Raw genomic sequence first — 16,728 nt, forward strand, 5'->3', positions numbered from 1 at the left:
TTGCCTTTGACTCTCTGTGTCACATCTGGAGAAGCCATGTAGGGTCTTTCTCGTAAAAAGGAGGAATGGATTCAATATCCTGAAGGGTCCCCCCACAACTGAAACTCTATGATTCTTCAAATTTTCTAAAACCTTATTTTAGATAGTTGTAGGTAAAGATTAAGATCCATAATATGTTCAGTCTTTTGTCCTTGAAAGATGACAGAATGATTTGCATTGAATTGAATTGAATAAATTTCTTTTTCAAAAAGGAAAAAGAAAGATTTGACATCTGGGTGGTTGACAAATCTCAGAAGGTCAAAGCTCACTGAGTGAGATCAGATTTGGACATTAGCATTTCCACAAAATCCACAGAGCAAAAATTTGGTTACTTTCAAATTTAAGTTCAAGCAATGTATCTAAGGAAAATTTTAAGTATATTGGGGCCTAAAGATATTAAATTTCTGAAGAGTTTCATGCATTGAAAGAGAAGTTTTTGTTGGGAGAATTTTGAAGAAAAAAACAACAACGAAGGTGTTTATTAATAGAGCGGAAGGAATAAAGGTAAAAACATATAATTTTTAATATTTTCTATAAATCTAAGGTCATTTATTAACTTAGGGATATACAGTTAATTGTATAAATACATCTTATATATAGCTATCTTTTTAATAAGCTTATTACTTCTGATTAAAAAATAATTTTTCAAGGAAGAAACATTTATTATATAATTTTCCTTCACAATGAAAAGAATTCTTTTATAAAAATGTAACTTCAGTTTGAAAGTAAATCCCATTTCAATAAAATAAAAATAAGGATGCTTCTTTCATGCAAATATTTTGCCACTCTCTTTTCAATTCTGTTTCATTTGTTTCACGAATGACAAAATCTCTAGTATCCAACTATTTTCTTCTATTTTGTCTTTCTGTTAAAAAAAAAGTTGACGTATGAACGCAAAGCTTCTGTTTTCTCCTAAACAGTGATTGTCCATCCTTTTTGTAAGTGCTGCAAACACAAGGGACTCATTAATTATTCCAGATTCAGTTCTCTTACTTGTGTATATGCCAACCTAAGTAACATACTAAATAATATCCCCTAATGTTTTAGCCCATTTTAAAACATCCTCCTTCCTACAGAGTTCAACTGAATTTATGAATGATATTCCAGAATAGAATGTTGTTATTTTTACAGTTAAGTCCTTTCTCACCCATTTTTTTTTCAGGTATCTTTTGTTTATACAAGAAGTCTATCCATTTTTTGGTATAATATAGGTCACTGTACTATACAAACTACAGAGACCACACTACTGTAATTTCTTTACTGTTTTAGAAAAATTAGCCAAAAACCTCTACATGGATAATGTTACTATAAGCATTTGAGTGTTTTCTCTTAAAGATCATCTCACTCTTTCATAATATCTTTTACTAAGAAGGGATTCTATACATCATTTACTTAGTCATTAACCAAGTATTTGTTGAACTCCATCAAATTTGGAGTCCCCAGATGGATGTTTGGATCTTTGGAAATCCACCACCATCTCCCAATAATAAAAAATATGGGAAATCTCTAGGGTGTAAATTATTTTCATCAGTAACTAATTTGGATATAACAAATTTGAACACAGATAGTAATGGGTTAGTTTCAGATTTAACTGTATATCTACCTTTTTCAGGCTATAAATGAGGATAACAGGACTTATTTCATAGTTTTGTTAGGATTAAATAAAGTATGTAAGGCATCTTGCACATTTTACACCCTCAAAAATAATAGAAATGTGAAGTATTTAAAACAGTCAGATTCATAAAGACAGAAAGTAGAATGGTGGTTACTAAAGGTTAGGGAGAGGAGAGAATGGGGAATGACTGCCTAATGAACACAGTGTCTCCCTTAGGGCTGATGAAAGTGTTTTGCAACTAGAGATGATGGTTGCTTAACATTATGGTTGCATAACCAAAAACCATTCTATAGTACACTTTAAGTGGGTGAATTTATGGTATTTGAATTCTATCTCAACAAAGTTTTTTTTTTAAGCCATGAGAAATTGGAAATTTTCAAACAAAATTTCAAATTGACTTCTTTTGAAAAAAGTCCTTTGATATGACACCATGGGGCACATGGTCCCTCATGGGGTCCCTCATTGTTTAATGGGTATAGAGTTTCAGTTTTGCAAAGATGAAAAAGTTCTGGAAATTGTTTCATAACATTGTGAACATATGTAACACAACTGAACTGTACACTTTAAAAATGGTTACAATGGTGGGGTGCCTGGGTGGCTCAGTCAGTTAAGCATCCGACTTCAGCTCAGGTCATGATCTCACGGTTTGTGCGTTCCACCCTATGTTGGGCTCTGTGCTGACAGCTCAGAGCCTGGAGCCTGCTTTGGATTCTGTGGACCTCCCCTGCTTGAGCTCTATCTCTGTCTATCAAAAATAAACATTAAAAAATAAAATAAATAAATAATATAATATTTATTTAATATTTATTTAATATTATTATAATAAAATAAAAAAATTTTAAATAGTTACAATGGCAATTTTTATGTTATGTATTTTTAGCACACTAAAAAACATATAGGAGAAGTAGCTTTCTAAAAAAATGGTAAAAGTAGTTGGTAATGTTATTATTATTTTATTATCACTGTCACTATTCTATTAGCTTGGCAATCTTTAACTTATTGCCAAGGTTAAATAGAGGCAGAAAGCTATGGATTAGTAAAACTTAATATGATATATATTAGATCAAACCATATGCAATCACAATATTCAACCACTTCTGACCTACAGAAATGTCATTTCATGTGGAGCCCCTGGGTGGCTCAGCTGGTTGAGCGTCTGCCTTTGGCTCGGGTCATGATCTCACAGCCTGTGAGTTCGAGCCCTGCGTCAGGCTCTATGCCGACAGCTCAGAGCCTGGAGCCTGCTTCAGATTCTGGGTCTCCCTCTCTCTCTACCCCTCCTCCACTCATGCTCTGTCTCTCTCTGTCTCAAAAATAAATAAATATTAAGAAAAATTTTTTAAAAAGTCATTTCACAGACAGATACCATATGTTTTCACTCTTATGTGGAGCCTGAGAAACTTAACAGGAACCCATGGGGGAGGGGAAGGAAAAAAAAAAAAAAGAGAGAGAGGTTAGAGTGGGAGAGAGCCAGAGCATAAGAGACTCTTAAAAACTGAGAACAAACTGAGGGCTGATGGGGTTTGGGAGGGAGGGGAGGGTGGGTGATGGGTATTGAAGAGGGCATCTTTTGGGATGAGCACTGGGTGTTCTATGGAAACCAATTTGACAATAAATTTCATATATTTAAATAAATAAATAAATAAATAAAGTCATTTCATGTGATCCAAACTATCAGCCTATGAAAATATCAAAACACAACTAGAGTATGACTTACTTACTTGCTATTGCATATATACTCTTTCAATGCAATACAGAAAGTATACTTTTTTTCTTAGCTTCCTGTCAACTCTCTACTTCAAGAACCAATACAAATAATTCTGCTGCATTATGATTTCTGGCTCCTCCACTTACTGGCTGTATGATCCTCAGCCTCAGTTTCCTTATCTGTCAAATGAAAAAGGTAAATAGGACTAAGGTCAATATCACATGAAATAAATTATGAAAAACACTAAACTCAAGACCTAGCTCATAGTAGGAGCTCAACAAATGTACATCCTATTTGCTGGATAGCAATATATGAGACAGTGTGGCATAGTTAATGGGTATCTGAACTGAGTTAGACAGATGTGAAGCTGCCGATTTTAGGCAGACTGCTTCTCCTCAATGAGCCTTAGTCTCCTCATCTGAGAAGAGCTACCTCAAAGGACTATGAGGATAAAAGCAACTCAGTTCTGAGAACATATTAGGAGTTTAACAAATTACCATCTAATCATGGCTTTTCTATTTTCATAACCCTTTATTACCCCCAGTTGTTGCTCTAGAGAAATGTGGAAAGAGGATAATGTTCTTAGGAACTAAAAATACATTCATCTCCTCTCTTCAGAATGTTTCTCTTTTTTTATTCCTTTTTTTTCTACCTGTCTTGCTGACTCTAGGGTCATGTAATCCTATATGTAAAGGAGGATTCATCTCACCTTCCACCTCAAGCCCTTTGTCGTGTTCCCAAAGTCCAAGCAGAGGGTAATTAGAAGAAACCCTGAAGTGGGGTCCAGTGACCTGGGTACTGGTTCAAGCCCCAGTAGCCACTAATTTGTAACCTTGGTCAGTCATTGAACCTCTGAAGAATTTGGAGATCAGTTTCTTAAACTACAGTTTTGACCAGTCTATGATGAAATGAGGAAAATAAAAACAATATTGCCTGTAGCTATAACATTTTACTCTATGTTTATATTTGTATCTATGTCTACATGTTGTACCTGTCCTTGCTTAGGAGAGACTGTTCTTCATACTGAGATGATGCTGTTCTTTATTTTTGTTTCCAAATGCCTACTCACTTATGGAATCAAAAAGGAATAGATGGTAGGTTTTATGTAACATCCCCATTTGGCAAAATAAGAAGCTGGCAACCTTCTGTTTTTCTCCATAAAAACTGTAAAAGCCAGAAGTCTGAACCTTCTGGATTAATTAGTTTTAAGGATTTTTCTCAATCTGACAGTTTGTTACTCTAACTAGAATTCACCGCAACTGTGGATCTTTAAGTGCTTCCTTAGCTTACGGATTAGAGAGCGAGGCCTCTCATCCTCTCAATGAAATCTGCAGTTGTTGAGGTTTTGCCCCAAGCGTCTTTGCTTCACTAATACAAAAACCTGGAGCTATTTTATTCTTATGACCTTATTGTTTAGGGGAGTTTTAGGTTTAAAACACAATTAAGAGAGAGGTGTGGAGATTTTCCATATACTACTCTGCCCCCACACATGCATGGCCTCCATTATCAACATCAGTCACCAGAGGGTGTATTTTTTTTTTTTTGACCAAGGGTGAACCTACAATGACATGTTATAATCACCCAAAGTCCATAGTTCGCTTTTGGTATTGTACATTCATGAGTTTGGACAAGTGTATAATGATATATATACATTGTAATAATATACAGAGTATTTTCTTATTTTTTGTTTCAAGTTTTTATTTAACAGAGTATTTTCACTGCACTAAAAATCCATTGTGTTCTGCCTATTCATGTCCCTACTCTCCACCTTGGAAACCACTGATCAATTTACTATGTCTGTAGTTTTGCCTTTTTGAGAATGTTCTACAGTTGGAATCGTACAACATGGAGCCTTTTCAGATTGGCTTCTTTCACTTAGTAATATGCATTTACATTTCCTCCATGTCTTTTCATGGCTTGATAACTCATTTCTTTTTAACACTGAATAATATTCCATTGTCTACATGTGCCACAGTTTATCCATTTACCTACTGAAAGGCCTCTTGGTTGCTTCCAAGTTTTGACGATTATGAATAAATCTTCTATAAACATCCATGTTCAAGTTTTTGCATGAACATGTTTTCAGCTTCCTTGGGTAAATACCAAAGAGTACAGTTTCTGGATTATATGGTAAGAGTTTACATTGAGTTTTTTAAGAAACGCCAAACTGTCTCCAAAGTGGCTATATCATTTTGCATTCCCACCAGTAATGAGTGAGTTTCTCTTGCTCCTCATTCTCGCCAACATTTGATGTTGTCATTGTTCTGGATTTTGGCCTTTCTAAAAAGTATGTGGTGCTATATCTTTGCTTTAACTTGCATTTTCCTGATGATATATGATATGGAGCATCTTTTCATTTACCTTTTTGCCATCTATACATCTTCTTTGATGAGGTATCTGTTAAGGTCTTTGGCCTATTTTTTAATCAGATTTTTGGTTTTCTTAATGTTGACTTTTAAGAGTTCTTTGTATATTTTGGATAACAGTTCTCTATCAGATGTGTCTTTTGCAAATATTTTCTCCCAGTCTGTTGTTTATCCTCTAATTTTCTTGATACTGGTTCACAGAACAGAAGATTTTTGTTTTAATGAATTCCAGATTATCAGTTATTTCTTTTGTGGATCTGGTGTATCTAAAATACCATCATCGGGGCGCCTGGGTGGCGCAGTCGGTTAAGCGTCCGACTTCAGCCAGGTCACGATCTCGCAGTCCGTGAGTTCGAGCCCCGCGTCAGGCTCTGGGCTGATGGCTCAGAGCCTGGAGCCTGTTTCCGATTCTGTGTCTCCCTCTCTCTCTGCCCCTCCCCCGTTCATGCTCTGTCTCTCTCTGTCCCAAAAAAATAAATAAATAAACGTTGAAAAAAAAAATTTAAAATACCATCACCATACCCAAGGTCATCTAACTTTTCTCCCATGTTATATATTAGTGTTTTACATTTAGATCTGTGATTTATTTTGAATTAATTTTTGTGAAGGGTGTAAGGTCTGTGTCTAGATTTATTATTTTTTTTGCATGCATACTTCCACTTGTTTTGCACAATTTGCTGAAGAAGCTATCTTTGCTCCATTATATTGCCTTCACTCCTTTGTTAAAGGTCAATTGGCTGTATTTACTGAGTCTACTTCTGGACTGTCTGTTCTGCTTTACTGATCTACTTGTCTGTTCTTGCACAAATACCACACTCTCATTTACTGTAGCTTTATATAGTAAGTCCTGAAGTTGGTAGCATTGGTTCTCCAACTTCATTTTTCTCTCTTCACTATTGTGTTTGCTATTCTGGGTCTTTTGGCTCTCCATATAAACTTTAGAATAAGTTTGTCCATATCCATAAAATAACTTGCTAGGATTTTATTGAGATTTCAGTGAATCTATAGATCAAGTTGGGAAGAGCTGAGATCTTGATAATATTGAGTCTTTTTTTCCCATAAACATGGACTATCTCTCCATTTATTTTGTTTTCCTTTGCACTTGTTCATAAGAGTTTTGTAGTTTTCTTCATATAGATCTTATATAGATCTTATAATATTTTGTTCATGGTAAATGTTTGAGAAAGATAAACTTTTGTTTTCAAGTTGAGTTCTTTGTACATCCTAGTAAGTGTGAAAATGTGCTAGGTTGGAAAGGGAAGCCCATTATCTAGAATTATGTAAACAGAAAACATTTATGTATTATCACTTATTGCATTTTTATTTTTCTCCATGCAATGCATAATGGCAGGGAGTTTTCTTTCACAGCACTTATTATAGATGCAATTAAACCTTTACTAGTTGAATGGTTATGGGGTTATCTTGCTAGATTTTAAGTTCCATGAGAACAAGGATGATGTTGGCACATCGACCATGGTGTGGCTGGCATAGTGCATTTTCTGCAAATATAAATAAAAGTGGCATGTGCCATAAAAGAGGGGAGGATCTCAAGGTCTATAGTGACATCAGGAAAATCCTTCAGAAGAAGTGGCAGGTAAAGTAGACTTAAATGGTGGCTGATATTTTGGCATGCAGACGTGAAAGATTATGGTTCTCATTATAATTGTAGAATTGAGTACCCTTTAGCGCATACTATTTCTTTGAAAATTGATAATCTCATTATTTTAAAGCAGGTTATAAATAGTTTTTAAAATAGAATTAATCAGATATTCTTACCCTACAGCCATAGGAAAGACTGCAAAGTCTTAGTTAGATGTAAAGTTAAGCATTATTCCAAAAGCTTGAGACACCCAGCAAATACAGCCTCCCTGTGATAAAGAGACTGAGCAAGAGAAGAGTTTAAATGAGAGATAAGGAGTTCTGTTTCCACCTACCTGCTAAGTAATTGATGAAATAGCACACTGAGAGACAAATTGTAGACACTAGGCAACATGCTGTGTGGAAAGAGCTTTGGTAATAAACAGATTTGGATTTTACCCTCAGCTCTACCACTAACTAGCTGGTAACTTGGGACGTATTAGTTAAACTTACTAAATCTCAGTTTCTTCCTTATTTATTAACCACAGAAACCCTACAGAATAAAGTGAAGATATACTCTGTAGGATTTTTGTGATAGAAAAACTTAAAAATATGTGTAAAAGGGACGAGCACATAGTAGGTATTCAGGAAATATGTTTACCTCTGCCATTTCTTTGTCTGCATTAGGTCTTGAGTTTTGGTCCTGTTCAGAAAGATACCTATTCCTTGGCACCACAAAGAGCCTCTTTGTGTACCCCCAAATCTGGAAGCAAATAGTTAAATAGAGTAACAACACAACAAGTCTAATAGTAACACCAAATTAGTTTAATCTGCAGAATCAAGCCTTGAAAATTAAAGCTCGGAATCTTCATTTCTGAAAAATACTTTAAAAAAATCCACTTATTCTGTCTTGTCTATTCTTTTTTTCAAATTGGAAGAAAATTAAAGGTCAAGTTTATAGCTCAGATGCGGATTACTCTTTATCAAATTCTCTATTCGAATTGACAAATTCAGCCAGGTCCCGGAGTGTTGGAACAAGCTGACTTTGCTGTGGGAGGAGGTGGCTGGAATGACTATGGAAGCCAAATGGAGCAGGAGCCAAACCATTTATCACTAGACACTGAGAAGCAGCATGTTACACTGTTCAGAATGCTGACTTATAGTCAGAGAACTCTGCTTGAGCCCCTGGTCTTCTGCTTATTAGCTTGGTGATTCTGAACAGGACCCATTAACTCTCTGAGCTCCCGGAAGAAAAATCTGGCATTTCAATAGTGCCGACCCAAAGTTAGTGCTTAGTAAATGTTTGTTGAATGACTAAATGCTGCAGAAAGTGGTATCAATACTTAGTTTCCATGTATTTGTGCGGCGGTCCTTGTAACTTCCCTTAAGCCCACAGACTATGTCAAATCAAACTTAGTTAAGTTATTCCCCACCATTTAGCCAGAAATCGGTGTGCCTGTTATACAATGAAAGTAACTGGCCTAAAAGGCTGACATATCACTTGTCATCTTTAATGTTCCTTCATCATACAATCCCTCCATGGATTCATATATCAATTGTCAGGTAATCTTCTAGAGAAGCTTGACTATAACAGTTTGTTCTGTTTTGGATGATGAATGAGATGGGCTAGATCATTTAATTCACTATATGGCACGCAAATGTTAAAGCTGAGGGAAAAGAATGTCTGACAAATTGTTTGTTGTCATTAAGGTTTGTTTCTCATATGCCTTAGATAGTTTCCTCCACCTCATTCATTGTCCAACACACAAAGCAAACTATTATAAGGAAACAATACTTAATGGATGCCAGACAAATGATAGTTGAAGCTGTCTGGTGCATTACCCGATAAGTGAGAGCCAAATTATAATGTCATTAGATGGGATGCCTCAAGTTATTATAAAGTTGTGCTTCCCACAATGTCCTTCCTTTATCCTCAGCATGGTTCCCCCTGGCATCTGTTTTCACTCAGCAGCTGCATTGTTTTATACAAGCTGAGATCAAGTTTTGAATCTGCTGTTATGCCAACTATTAAATGCCCAACCAGTACCCAAAATGTATGTTTTGGATATTTGTGTCATACAAATATAAACTTGAAAAATTATAGTTCGCAGAGAGGTTGGGTGTATCAAAGTCCCCACTCACACTATCGCCAGGACCTATTCTCTCCAGGCACAAATTCTCTTCTTAGACTGAGTGTTCTTGTGTCCATTTCATAGCCAGTTCTTGGAACATCAGCACTCAATTAATAACTAAGGAATGAATGAATGAACAAATGAATGAATGGAATTACATTCAAAGGTAGAGATAGAAGCACATTTCATGCACGTTAGTGTAAAAGATTTTGCTAACAAATTGACAGTGGAGAAAAAGAATTCCATTTATACTACAAAGAAGTTCAAATTCCTTGACATGCTTGTTTGCAGCAAACCAATTATCTTGATTAATATTTAAAAATGGCTTCATATATTTACTTACAGATTTTATCTGATTTTATCAGATTTTATCAGATTTAAACAATATCTGGCAAACAGAGCTGTAGACTTATTTGTGTGTATGAACTATGAAAGAGCAAGCTTTTTTTTTCAGTTTTTTGATATTCAGTAGAGCACCCAGTAGATTTAATCATTCAATAGCAATACATGCTATGCAATGTATTAATGACTTTTACACTGTCTCCTCAAATACAGCTGAGAAAAGTGCCACCCCAAATCTCTTGTATTAGGTGGCATATTTTAAGTATATTAGGTAGCACACCATTTCACTGGTGTGAAAGCTACAAAGTTAGATATATCTGGGTTCAAATCCTGGTTCTGCCATTTATAAACTGTAAGACAAACTATTTCAATTCTGTGCCTCAGCTCCTTCGTCTTTAAAATGGGAATAAAAATGTTATCATCATAAAGCTGTTATGAGAATTGTTTGCTTATAATTTAGAACAGTGTCAGGCACTTAGTGAAGGTCCAACAAATATTAACTGTTATTGAAATTTACGTATTATTGTAGGGTTGTCATTAACCTTAATGCTGTTATTTCATAAGTGATAAAGCAGAAAGCAATAAAGGCTGACAGTCTCCCTTGCACCTCTGTCCCTAGCCAGGCCCCTAAACCAATGCTGTCCAAAAGAAATATAATGATAGTCACATATGTAATTTAAAATTTTCAGTAGCAGCATTAAAAAAAGTAAAAAGAAACAAGTGCAATTAATTTTAATAATATACTTTCTTTAACCATGTATATCTGAAATATCATTTTAACATGAATTCTGTATAAAAAAATTTAATGGGCTATCTTACACTCTTTTTTTCTTACTAAAGCTTCAAAATCTGCTATGTATTTTACACTTAAGAGTACATCTCAATATGGGAGCTAAATTTTCGGTTTTATTTGTTTATTACTTTTGTGTGTGTGATTTTATTTATTTTTATTTTTATTTTTATTTTTTAAATTTAAATCCAAGTTAGTGTAGTATTGGTTCTGGGAGTAGAATTTAGTGATTCATCGCTTACATATAACATCCAGTGAGAGCTAAATTTTGATTAGAAGGACATGATTTAGATTATATAAATTCACAGTTGAAAAGCAAACTCACATATCCAAATTGTTCTAATTATATTTAGAAGTTTACACTTAAATTTAGTTTTTAAATTTAAAAAAAATTTTATAGTTTATTTATTGAGAGAGAGAGAGAGAGAGAGAGAGAGAGAATCCCAAGCAGGCTCTGCACCGTCAGCACAGAGCCCAATGTGGGGCTTGAACTCATGAACTGTGAGATCATGACCTCAGCAGAAACCAAGGGTCGGACGCTTAACCGACTGAGCCACCTAGATGCCCTAGTTTTTAAATTCAAATTAAATTTAAAACTGAGTTCATCTGTCCTACTAGCCACATTTCAAGCTCTTAATAGCCTCTTATGGCTAATACCTCCCAAATTAGCACAGTCTGAAGCTGAACATGGCCAGAACCATGCCACCCTAACCATCATGAAACTGCATGCATGTATTTTCAGTTCCAGTATTAGAATAGGGAGAGGATTGAGCAAGATGGGATCAAGAAAAGAGGCCGAATCTATGTGACATCCCAAACCTACTATAAAAGAGAAGAAAGAAGCAAGGGTGGATTGGTGGTTAGGGGTTAAGTAAAGGAAGGCATATTCATACAAGCAGAAGCTGCGGCCATGCTTGACCCCAAAGTCTGCTTGGTGTGATGGGAACAGAAACCAGAAAAGCAGTAGGCTGATGAGAAAGTAGGTGAGAAAAGTTGCATTCTTTTTCATCTTGCCTAAGTTTCTTATCTTAACTTTCAACCAAAATGCAACGTAGGAAATATTATTTCTTTAAACACATGGCAGGAGCAACTCGTAGTATCACATTTCTGACCTTGACAAGGTACTACAGTCTAAAGCAGTTGTTTACAATCTGTCCAGGTTCGGGTGTTGACCCTTGTGGAGAAGGTTATCAATCTGATCAATGGACACGTTGCAAGGATCATTCCTGAGGAATATTGTGTAATAATGGCAGATCCAGAAAAATTTTGAGGTGCACTGAACATCTTTTTAAAACTAGAACTCATCCAGAAGTTTATGCAATGGGTGTGTGTGTCTGTGGGTGGATGGATAGATGATGAGAGGGAAGAAAGGAAGGAGGGAGGGAGGGAAGGCAGGGTGGGCAGGCCTCAGAAGAGGCCCTGTGGTTATTGTTGTTGTTGACCTTGTTTTCACATTAGAATGTGTTACATGCCATTCACTACATTTATAGTGGGAAAAGCACAGGTTTTGGCATTAGATGACTATTACCTTCTGACTTGTGTTCTTAGGGAATTCACTTTCTTTTTCTGAGCCTCATTATCTCATCTGTCAAGTGGTATTATACTGTGCACATTACAGGGATGTTATAAGCATAAAAACTCTTTTATGTAAAAGATCATCTATGTAAATGATGATGCATTATACATACATTTGTTATTATTCTGCGTCTGAGTACAATTTATCTTCCTGGAGGGAGGATTGCCTGGATATAACCTATTGTGAACAAGTGTGAGAACTTTTAATACACTAATAGCCTTAGGCCTCAAATCCTGGAGAGCTTATTAGTGCTCGTTAGTGCCCATATAGTAAGTCCTCACTGTCTCCTTTGAGCATTTTGTACGCTATAATACTCTTTTCATACTGTTTTCAGTTATTTTCCCCATACACTTCCTCAAAAGTGCTCACTTTTTCCCTTGCGAGCTCTTTCTCCATGCTTAGCTCTTCCATTTATAAAGTAAATAATCTTGCCCACTCCCACCCGCTGCCATACTTTTAATCGCTGCTAATACTCAAGTGTACTTTTATGCTTCTACTTACTCTCCAGAACACTACGATAAACCTACTCTCAGTGCTAATTAGGACCAACTTGAGCATACGTCAGCAGCCCTTTAACTGTTCTCTTTGAAATGGTTCCAGTTAGTCCTTTTAAATAAACTTCAGAAAAGAACTCAAATTAACTTGCTTCTTAGTGTCCTATGGCTCAGACATTGGATTTTCTTTTCCCCATAGTGACTTCTGGTTAGCAATCAAAGAGCTACTTTCTTACATTATGATCTTAACTCAAGTTCCTGGGAGTGGAAAGATTCAATCATTTCTTCAAAATCCATAATTATATTTTGTCTTTACATTTTCAACTTCCCCCGAATACTTTTCCTTCTCTTGAAGCTACCTCCTATTCCATGTCGTTTATCCTTTGAGGGTGATATTTCTCATGAAGAGTCTTACCAGAAAGTGTAAGACAAGAACACTTCTGTGGGGGTTATATTGTTCAGTCAGGACCAGCTACATGATTTGTGGATTCCAGTGCAAAATGAAAATGCAGAGATCTTCATTTATAAAAAAAAATTATTAAAAATTTCAAGACAGCAACAACGGAACATTATCCAAATGTGGAGCCCTTTGAACACAATGTGCAACACAACCACACAGGTCACACGCCCATGATGTCCTTACATAATCATTGTGTGTGGTGATACAAACCGACAGTCTTGTCCACTGTGCATCTTAATCATGGACTCCACGTTGTAAAAGAAATATATGCCTTTGATAACCTCTGTAATGATTCCTATTATATATGAAACTTTTAGTCCATTTGGCAACTTTTAGTAATTCAGTTATTTTACTTGTATGTGAATTTTCTGACACTATTTTAGTCAATGACTACCTTAGCTTTGGGTTGTAAGATTACTTGGGACATTTCAGGGAAGTTGAATGCTTCAGTAATCATATTTTAATGATGACATTAAACCAGAAATTGCATTCGTTGCAGTTTTATTTGTTAACACAAGTACATTTATAGTGTTGAGAGCTTTTAAAGTCCAAAAACACTAGAAAGGCATAAACATGAGAGAGTATGCAGTCTGGTAAAACCCTGGGAGAATTTCATGCATGTTTGGGGGCAACCTACGGTATCTCAATTGATTGTAAAATATATTTAATGCTAAATTTGATGGCATCATTACAGTGCCTTGTGTTCTTACATGCATATTTTCAGACCTTCTCCTCCTCCACCTGGGCTAGCCACCACTTAGCCCTGCAGGAAGCTGAGTTTCTACGTTTATCTGCTAGGCGAGGGTAGAGCGAGCAGTGTTGATTTTGCTGTATGTGGCCAATTATCTTGACCTTTATGGTAGATCAAGCCGTGGAGGGACCAGGAGGCTGAGTCTCCCTCCCATTTACATCTCCTTCAAGGGAGCATAGCACATTGCAGTCCTGTCAGTTTGTGGTCTTATATTTCACTCCCCAGCGATGCACATCTTGAGACACTGTGATTAGCATCCCTAATTCCTAAAAATTGACTTGCCTTGTTATAACTAGAGAGCTGTCGCCTAAAATACTTCACCTACTGTTCGAAAGGGTATTATTTTAGTGCCCTGGGGATAGGAAAAGTTTTCAACCCACCAGTGCAGGGATTAGTTTTATTTTAAAGTATTTGAAGTATTTTAGATAACTTAGCTAAGAATGATCCAAGTTCAGTGGCCTCCCAAGAATCTTTAAAAATGTGCTCCAAGTCCTTATCTGACAACAATGTGTAGAAATGCCTACATTCTGTCTGTATTTGGACATCAAGATCTACCTCCTTTATATGTCAGAGAAATTAAGGCACCTTCTGCATCAACCAAACACAGAGGATGATTTTGTTTGGATAAATAGCTTTTTCTTTGAATAGGATTTCTGACTGAATCATCTAGAATTAATCATATCTATTGAATAGCATGTACACTTTTCCTTGTTTTTCATATCCCTGTCCACTAAGCAAATAAAGACATTTCTTTTTTATTAATTGGGGTATTCATAATTGCCTGTATAATTTTAGAGAGCTACATAATTTTGTGATTCACTTAGAGTCAGGTAAAGGTTATATCTCCATGAGACTAAAAGACCATCATCTCTTCAAATGATCTCTATTCACCAGCTTCTTGAACTGTTGATTGACTTAACTAGTCAGATCAGTTTATGTATTCAGACACAGTCTGAGCCAAACAGCTAGTATGAAGAAGTTTTAAAATCAAAAAAATCTATCACTGAATTAACTGTGCCATTCTTTTAACAGAGTTGACCAAACTAACAGGACTTTTCAGTGGTAGTTCAGAGACAGTGTATTTTCTGTTTCATTTATGAACAGGGGCATTGGAGCTCCATGTCCAGGATAAATGGGGAAAATACATATTTTCATTTTCCTTCATGGTTCTTCACCCGGACAGTAAAGAGTAATAGACTGTCCCCTCAATAGCAACAGCACTGATGAGAGCTGGTGTCCCAGAGCCTCTGTCCTCATTCATGATCATGATTCTCTTTCCCAAGTCTCATTTTCAGAGAGAGAAATGGAGACCTAGAAAAAACACGACTCTATTATTAAGTCAAGCAAATAGCTTGGTGGCTTACAAAACAGCTGAGTATTCAAATTCATCCAAGAGTTATTCTGCCACTTATTGCTTGAATACCAGGTTACTGTCTTCGTGTTGTTTCTGCAGCTCTTTACCATTTCAAGTGAAGTGGTGCACTTTGGTGGTACATTTAAAAGAAGCCATGGTTTAGGCGTGTTTAAGTCATACAATTACTAGTCTTTCTCCATAGACATATACTTGGTGTATGCTGATAGGAGAAGAGTGATAAACTAGGTAAAGCTATGTACGTAAAGAGGCAGTTATTGTGGATGCATTACTTGGTGTTTGATTGAAAAAGGGTGCTCTTAATAAGACCCTGAGCCATTGAAAAGGAGCACAGCAGTGAAGTCAAGAAGTAAGTCGTAGCTCACCGCATAGAACTAATAATTATAAAAAAAAATTGTGGAGCAGGGTTTCTCAACTTCAGGACTACTGACATTTTAGCCTGAATAATTCTTTGTTGTAAGGTGTTGGTCTATGCAATAGGGGGTATTCAGCACTGTCACTGGCTTCTACCTAAGCTAACTAAAAATGTGACAATTAAAAATGTCTCCAGACATTGCCAAATACTTCTGAGGGGCAAAACTGCCTTCACTCAAGAGCCAATGGATAAGCTTCCGATTTTAAAAGTATTTGGAGGGGCGCCTGGGTGGCGCAGTCGGTTAAGCGTCCGACTTCAGCCAGGTCACGATCTCGCACTCCGTGAGTTTGAGCCCCGCGCTGAGCTCTGGGCTGATGGCTCAGAGCCTGGAGCCTGTTTCCGATTCTGTGTCTCCCTCTCTCTCTGCCCCTCCCCCGTTCGTGCTCTGTCTTTCTCTGTCCCAAAAATAAATAAACGTTGAAAAAAAAAATTAAAAAAAAAAAAGTACCTGGATCTCCTCAACCACTCTATTAGGCTTTTTTTTTTTTTATCTCTATTTTACATCAGAGGAAACTGAGGCTCCGAAGAGTAAAATTACTTGCCTGAGGTCTCACAAGTAGTATATGGTAGAGATGGAATCCAAACTGAGACAAACTATCTTTTTTTTGATCCTTAAAATGGGTTTTATTGATTAAGAAGTTGATAAAAAGTCATTACATGTGCTATTGAATTTAGAATGAGATATTCAATTCTGAAAATATTTAGATTTAGTACACTTTAAAAATACTGAAATGACTATAAGGAATTAAATAATCAGACAGGTCTTCTGGAGCCATACCATGGGTCTTTTTATTACACCAGTAAAGAAAGATATTGTATCATTCTGAATCAGATTACCTTTTGGGTAATCTGGGTTTCCTGGGCTTTACATTAATAGAATTGAGCCAGAGTAATTCTCAGTATCCTGAGGGGCACTCAATGTTCAGTCTTTCAGTAAGGCATCAATTTCCCAATACCCCCAGCATTTGATATGTTGACAAGAATAAATTAGGTAACTACTGAGAACTGTAGAATTTTTCTAAGAAATCATAGATTTCAGTGAGATGAATGAATAATTTCAATAAGGTTGTAGATCTAGATTTCTCTTCAA

This window comes from Prionailurus viverrinus, chromosome C2 (genome assembly GCF_022837055.1).
Source record: "Prionailurus viverrinus isolate Anna chromosome C2, UM_Priviv_1.0, whole genome shotgun sequence".
In the NCBI taxonomy this organism is placed as follows: Eukaryota; Metazoa; Chordata; class Mammalia; order Carnivora; family Felidae; genus Prionailurus; species Prionailurus viverrinus.